The sequence below is a fragment of the Panthera uncia genome, assembly GCF_023721935.1.
Source record: "Panthera uncia isolate 11264 chromosome C1 unlocalized genomic scaffold, Puncia_PCG_1.0 HiC_scaffold_4, whole genome shotgun sequence".
Taxonomy (NCBI): Eukaryota; Metazoa; Chordata; class Mammalia; order Carnivora; family Felidae; genus Panthera; species Panthera uncia.
In genome coordinates this window covers 71134561-71141826 of record NW_026057585.1, presented here as the reverse complement: position 1 = coordinate 71141826, position 7266 = coordinate 71134561, and the positions used below count along the sequence as shown (strand labels likewise).

At 55.5% G+C, this 7266-nt stretch overlaps 1 protein-coding gene across 5 annotated transcripts in view; it reads left to right on the top strand.

The window, feature by feature from the left end:
- The first annotated feature begins 5073 nt into the window (after positions 1 to 5073).
- Positions 5074 to 7266, top strand: part of PTPRF (protein tyrosine phosphatase receptor type F) — an 88258-nt gene continuing 86065 nt past the window's right edge. For 2 of the 5 annotated variants that reach the window (XM_049617308.1, XM_049617306.1), the window contains exon 1: positions 5075 to 5342. The gene's annotated coding sequence lies outside the window, so the exon portion shown is untranslated. Of the gene's footprint in view, positions 5343 to 7266 lie in introns of all 5 variants that reach the window. The other 3 variants (XM_049617311.1, XM_049617310.1, XM_049617307.1) reach the window with 2 other exon arrangements.

Sequence of the window (7266 nt, the reverse complement as noted above, 5' to 3'; positions counted from 1 at the left end):
ATGTATCTCAGGGTATTGATTGGCCAGCACAGAAGACAGGACCAGGGGTCAGGCATTCCCCAGACCACTCTGACACAACCTCCAGGAAAGTGCCTGGGTAGCACCCCAAATGCCAAGAACTTGAGGTTGCAACGTTGTGGCCCTCGAGGAGAGGCCCCCTTGAAAGGGCCTGGATGGAGGGAGTGAGGGGCCCCCTTACCAAGGCCTAAGCCGGACAAGTGAGGCCCTGAAGACAGGGCCGAATAGTGGAGCCCCGTGGCAGTGACGGCTGAAGTCTACAACAACATCAGTGGCGTCAAAAAGACGTCAACCTTAGGCGCCTGGGTGGCTCAGTGGGTTGAGCGTCCTACTCTCGATTTCGGCTCAGGTCATCATTTCAGGGCTCATGGGATCGATCCCCACATCAGGCTCTGTGCTGAGGGTGGACCTTGCCTGGGATTCTCTCTCTCTCTCTCTGTCTGTCTGTCTGTCTCTCTCTCTCTCCCTCTGTCTGTCCCTCCCTCAGCTTGTGCTCGCTCTTTCTCTTAAAATAAATAAATAAACATTAGAAAAGACCTCAGCCTTTCCCTGCAAAGCCGTGGAGCACAGACTTAGCGTTTTGGGGGTTATGCAGCCCCTGGAATTCTTGGACAACTGGAGGGGGGTGAAGGAGAGCTGAGAGTGAAACGGACGTCTTGCTGATCTGCTGGGTGGGGACTCAAGCTGAATTTAATTTGATTTAGGCTGACTAAGAGATGTATTTACGTCATGAGTTTGAAGAGTGTGTCCAGTGGGCCCAGGACCTGGACAAAGGGTGAACAGTGAGTGGGAGTTGACATCTGGCTCTCCCCTCACCCTGCACCCTGGGGCTGGAACACAGCGGACACAGAACTACCACGTGGTACCACTCGGCCTTCACAGATGAGCACAAGGACGTCCCTCCCTGCCAGGCCCAGGAGCGGGGCAGCAGGGCAGTCCCACATGGACCCTGTGCTCAGAGTTTGGCAGTCCGGACAGAGCCTTGGCTCCTCTCCTTCCATAGCTGTCATGTTCTCACAGGCCGAGCCACCTGAGCTCTTGTCTGTGTGGCCCTGCGGCCTGGGCCTCTGCTTTCTCCACCTTGGCCTTGTGTCCAGTTTCACGTGAGGCCCAGGCAGCCTGCACATAGGCACTCTCGTGCCCTGCCTCAACCAACACTTGACCACACGTGGCACCAAAAGGTGGGTGAGCAGGGGGCCGGATCCCAGTGGGCCGAGGTTCTAAGACCACTGCGTCCTTGTGGGGGTTGAAGCAAGAGCCTGGTCAGCGCGGTGGTGAGAGGGGGCTGCCGACTTCAACCACAGGAGTGTGAGGGCCCTTGGCCACCTACCTTCCCAGCGTCGTGGTCACAGACCAGGCTGTGCTGGGCAGAGGGAGCTGGGCTGCCAGAGCTTCAGACCTAGTGAGGCCCGGGCTAGCAGGTGTGCATGGCAGTAAACATCATAAGCCCCTCTTCCTCACACGCTGGGCCTACAGAAGCCCCAGGTATGGATGAGCTCTGAGGCCTGGTCAGGGAGCTTCTCCCTCCCTAGTCCTTTATGTCTGATGCATCCCTGAGCACAGAAGAGGAAAATGTACCTTTCCATGCCTGTAACAAGTACGTATTGAGCACCTCTTGTCAGGTGTGTCAGGCCCCTGTGCTAGACACAGGGATATGGCAGTGGACAACAGTCTCATCCCTCCTGCCTGCAAGGAACCCACAGTTTGTGGGGTGGTGATATTGAGTGCTTAGTGCTTCAGCGGGCAAGCCCTCAACCCAGCCAGGGGTTAAGAATGGCTTTCTGGGGGGGGGGGGGGGGCCTGGGGGGCTCAGTCGGTTAAGCGTCCAACTTCAGCTCAAGTCATGATGTCATGGTTCGTGGGTTCGAGCCCCATGTCAGGCTCTGTGCTGGCAGCTCAGAGCCTGGATCCTGCTTCTGATTCTGTGTATCCCTCTCTCTCTCTCTCTGCCCCTCTTCTGCTCGTACTCTGTCTCTCTCTCTCTCAAAAATAAACATTAAAAAATTAAAAAAAAAAAAAAAGAATGTCTTTCTAGGGGTGCTTGGGTGACTCAGTTGGTTAAGGGTTCAACTTTGGCTCAAGTCATGATCTCACGGTTCATGAGTGAGGAGTCCCGCATCAGGCTCTCTGCTGTCAGCGCAGAGCCCTCTTTAGATCCTCTGTCTCCCTCTCTCTCTGCCCCTCCTCCACTCTCTCGCTCCAAAAATAAATGAACATTAAAAAAAAAAAAAGTTGGGACCCCTGGTGGCTCAGTGGGTTAAGCATCCCTCCAACTCTTGATTTTGGCTCAGGTCATGACCTCATGGTTCATGAGTTTGATCCCTGCATGGGGCTCTGAATGCTATTATTATAGAGCCTACTTGGGATTCTCAAAATAAGTAAGTACACATAAAAAATGGCTTTCCGGAGGAAGCAATGGCTATAAACAAGTTCCAAGGTACCCACTTAAAAAAGAGCAAGACTTGGGTCACCTGGGTGGCTCAGTTGGTTGAGCATCTGACTTCAGCTTAGGTCATGATCTCATGGTTTGTGGGTGTGAGCCCCACATCGCGCTTTGTGCTGACAGCAAGGAGCCTGCTTCAAATTCTCTGTCTCCCCCTTTCTCTGCCCCTCCCTTGCTCACGCTCTCTCAAAAATAATCATTAAAAAAAATAAATATTAAAAAAAAGAAAGAGCAAGACTTAAGGGCTGTGATTTTTTCACCATATGCAAGAGATTTGATGGCCAACTTGGTTTTGTATGGACCAAAACCCCCAAAAATCATAAACTCTCTCTCTCCTGCAGCTCCTTCCCTCCCCCTTCCTCATCTTTCTCTCTCTCCTCCTGCACCCTCCCTTATGTCCCTCACAGAGCTACATATAAGGCCTCTAGTCCCTTTCTATTTTCAAGGTTTGTAGGACTGGTGACTGGATGGGGATGCGGGAGAGAAAGTGTCTGTGTTTCTCACCCAGTGATGGAATGAAGGATTCCATGGCATGACACGAAGACCTGGTGGTCAATAGATCTGCAGTGGGAGACAGAGTGAATTCAGTTTACCTGAGGAACATCCAGGGAGCGCTATGGAGAAGGTTGTTGGCTATACGAGAACTGAGTTCAGAAGAGAGGCCCAAACCGGAGATCGATTTGGAAGTCATCAACATACAGTTGGCAGTGATCAAGATGGCCCAGGGAGAAGGGGCAGATAGGGAAAAAGGGTGGCCTAGGACAGACCTTGGGAAAAGCAGGCGATGGTAAAGGAGATTGAGAAAGGGAATAGGCCTTTGAGGAAGGTATAGGTCATTGACGCCAAGGGGAAGGACTGTTCATAAGTCAGCAAAGAGCAGGCATAATTGACTAAAAAGTATATGTTTTTAAATTCAGAAAACAAAAACAAAAAACTAAACTGGTTCCAAACTCAGAAAACCAAGAAAAATGTCTAAAGATACATGAAACTTACAATACCTCCTCCACAGGGTACCAAAATTACCAATGGGTGAAAAACCACTGGTTTAGGAATATTCATTTTTGATCCATTTGTCATCCGGATCTGTTGGCCCAGAATCACCAGAGCCAGTCCATCCCCTTCTTACACACCAGGGGGCGCACACGTACTGTTTCTGAATCCAAATCCTGGGCAAAAGCAGGCAGTGAATTAGGTGATAAACCAGAACTTGACCCCTCAGCCCAGATCTCTAAACCCCTCTTCCACACCTGCCCTGCACATTAACTCTTTGATCCCTGAATCCAGGTGTCTCAGCAATCCCCAAGCTTTGTTTATTTCTCACCTGACCTCCAAACTCACAAAGGTATCAAGGAGACCCATAGGAGATCAGAAATCTCATCGGGATCCTCAACTGAGCTAGGGCAATAGGGGCAGGTTGCCATCTTGCCCAGGGAAGGAGAGGGTTGTGTGGCTGATTCTTAAATAGTGGTGGCATGGACCGGGAGGGTGGGTCTAGATGGTGGGCAAGGATGGTGGGGGGACTTTGGTGTGTGTGGTTCTTGGTGTGGAGCTTACCAAGTCTCCCTCTGAGTTAGGACTTGGAATAAATCTTCAGGTAATTTATGGGTTTAGCCCAGAAATTTATAAGGTCAGCATTTGAGTTTTGGTATGAGGAGTCAGAAACTCAATACCAAAGTTTTTTTTTACATCAGGTTCGAGTGACATTATTAAGTCTTGAACTCAGGGGCCAATGAAAGACTTGATTCAGGTTCACAGTTGGAACTGGGGTTGAAATCAGGTCAGATAAGTGGAGGGCAAACATGGGGATGAAGATTCGTGCGGAGTTTCTGCAAAGCCAGTCTCACTAATCTTGCATTCCAAGATAATTACGGTTGGGGCAAGTTAGGGTCCTAAGTTGCCCCAAGGATTTGTGGGGTTTAAGGTCAGCATCTGTGGTAGGGTTCTTTTCTGATGACCCAACCCAATTCTGGAATTGGGAATCCCAATTCAGAAAGTATTGGTGTTGACCTGGGACTGGGAGTGCAGTGTTGGCGTTTTATGTAAGTTTTGGGGTTCAGAAAAGTACTGGGGCCCATAACAAGGTAACTGTTGGACTTTAGGGTTAATATAGGGATCTGGGGCTCAGTATTAGAACTGGAGTCCACTTAAGGCCCAGAGTTAGTGCTGGTGTCCTTATCAAGCTTAGGTAGGTAGAGATGATAGAGGGATTTAGAGTCAGAACTGGTATTGGGGGCCAATATACGGGTGTAGATTAAAATTACTACTTGGGCCAATGTGGGAGCAGAATTAGGAGTCTGGACTCAATATTGAGTTTGGAGACGGGTCTGGGCTCAGTATCAGGGGCATATTTGTAGAGGAAGGAAATGGGGTCCAAGAGTAGTATCGGGTTCATAGTAAGGACTGGGAGGCACTAGTAGGATATGGACTTCGTATGGGAGTTTGGGTCTGTCCTTGCACACAACTGAGGTTCTGGTCCAATATCGGAGTTCCAGTCCGTTTAGACTCAGGGTTGGGTTGTGGCCTCGCTGGGCCTACGCTGCTCCACCGCTCTACGAGCGAGAGTGCACGAGGGGAGGGGCGGCGCCGGGGACGCGCACGGCAGGGGCAGGGGCGCGGGCGCGGGCGCGAGCGGGGGCGCGCGGCTGGAGCTGGCGCGGGAGCGGCGGGAGCGGTGGCGGCGGCGTCGGCAGAGGCGGCGGCTCCGGCTCCGGCTCCGGCTCCTGCTCCTGCTCCACCTCGGGCTCCGGCTCCGGCTCGGGCGGCGGTGGCGGGAGTAAGACCCGGCGGTGGCGGCGGCGGCAGAAGAGCAGCGGGATCAGCGGCCCCAGCGGCTTGTGTGTGTTGGGGGGGGACATGCGGACCGACGGCCCCTGGATTGGCGGTGAGTGACCCCCGGGCCCCCCTACAGTCCCCTTCGCATCCGTTCCTTCCCCACTCCCCTCGCCCTCTCCCCGTTCCTCGCGTCTTCCGAGCGGGGCTGGAGGCGCCGCTTAGGCCGGGCCGCGCCCCCACCTGCCGCGCCCGCAGCCTCGGCTGGGCGGCCCCCCCCCCCCCTCCCCCCCCGCCCGCCCCCCCCCCCCCCCCACCGCCGCCGGCTGGCTAGGTCCTCGCCGCCCCTCGCCGCCCCCCTCCTCCCCGCCCTCCGCGCCGCACCTGAGCCGCAGCCCGCGCGCCCCCAGTGCAAAGTTTCCCTTTGCATTTGTGCTCCCCGTTCTCGGTTCCGCCTCGTCTCCCCCCGCCGGCGCGGCCGCGCTCCGGGGGCGGCCCTCCACCTCTCACCGCCACCCACCGCTACCCCAGCCCCGGGCGGGTCCAGGCCGCGCCCCCGCCCCCGCCGCACAGGCGCCCCCTCCCAGCCGGCAGGGGATCCGCAGCCGACGCGCCCCCGTCTCGCTCGCCGCCCTGGCGCACGTGCGGGCCCGGGGTTTGCCGGGCGCGAGTTTGGAGCCCCCCCCCCTCCCCCTCCGCCAGCCTCGGTCGCCGGCGTGGGCAGGGGAGAGGCCTGGCGGACTGTGCCCACCCCCACCCTGGTGCAACGACCTGAAGGCCCCGGAGCGACCTGTCCCGTGAGGACGTGTCCACTCGGACCGGCTCCGGAAAGTTCACTCAGTCGCCGCCCCGCGTCCCGTCCCGTCCCGTGTCGTCCTGGTGTGCCCCGGTCCTCATCGCTGTGCCCACGTTTCAGTCTCAGCTGCTTTCTGTTTTCCTCCGTGCCTTGGTCTCAGTGCCCTTCAGTGTCTCTGTATCTCTGTCTCCCTGTGTCACTGCCTCCCAGTCTCACCCCCCGCAGCCCCGGGGTCTCTCCTGCTGTCTGTGGCTCCCTCCCCGGATCTCTCTGTTCTCCCGCCCTGGGTCTCGCCGTTCTCTCTCCCGGGTCTCTCTGTTCTTTCTACCCGGGTCTCTCTGTCCTCCCGTGCCGGATCTCTCTGTTCTCTCTCCTCGGGTCTCTCTGTTCTTTCTTCCTGGGTCTCTGTTTTTTCTTCCCAGGGCTCGCTGTGCTCCCTCCCCCATCTCTGAGTCTCTCTCTCCAGGTCTCTCTCTCGTGTCTCTTATTGGTTTCTTGGTGTCTCTGTCTCCCACTTGACCATAATCTCTGTGCGCCCTCTGCTAGGCCCCCTCCCCATTTCTCTGGAATGCTGCCTCTCTGGTTTTTCCACCCTAGGGTGGGGGAGGGGCTAGCCTTTCTCCCCATTTCAACATCCACCCCCCGAAGTGCAGGACACCCCCCCAAGTTGGAGCAAGTTGGGGGTGGGAGCCCTGTACCTGAGCTGGGAGCCCTCCAGCAGGAGGGGATTCTCTGGATTCCCCTGGGGGCAGCCAGGCAGAGCCTGGGAAGCTGGACTGCTGAGTGTTGGTGATGAAGGCTCCACTTTGGCTCCTGAATAGACAAGGGCAGGGATCCAGAGTGACCTGGTGCAGAATCTGGCCATAAAATCCTGGGAAGTGCACTGGGGTGGTAGGCCTAGAAAAAGATTCAGAAGGGTCTTTCTGGGGGATCCTCAATGGTGGGAGATCCCCCGGGAAGGGAAGAGCTCTGCTGAGAGATCCTTTGGGAGACATCAGAGATCTGATGGGATCCAGAAGAGGGTTCTGGGAGGAAATCTTAGAAAATTCTATGCTTGGCGCCTTATTAACTCTTGCTTCAGGGAGCAAGAAAATCCCTGTTTTTCACTGATTATATGAATGAGCCTAAGGCTTCAAGAAGGAGAAGGTGTAACTCCCCAAGCACAGCCCCCAACATCCGCAGCCTCAGGCACAGGCCACACACACACACACACACACACACCCCTCTACCATCATTCCTA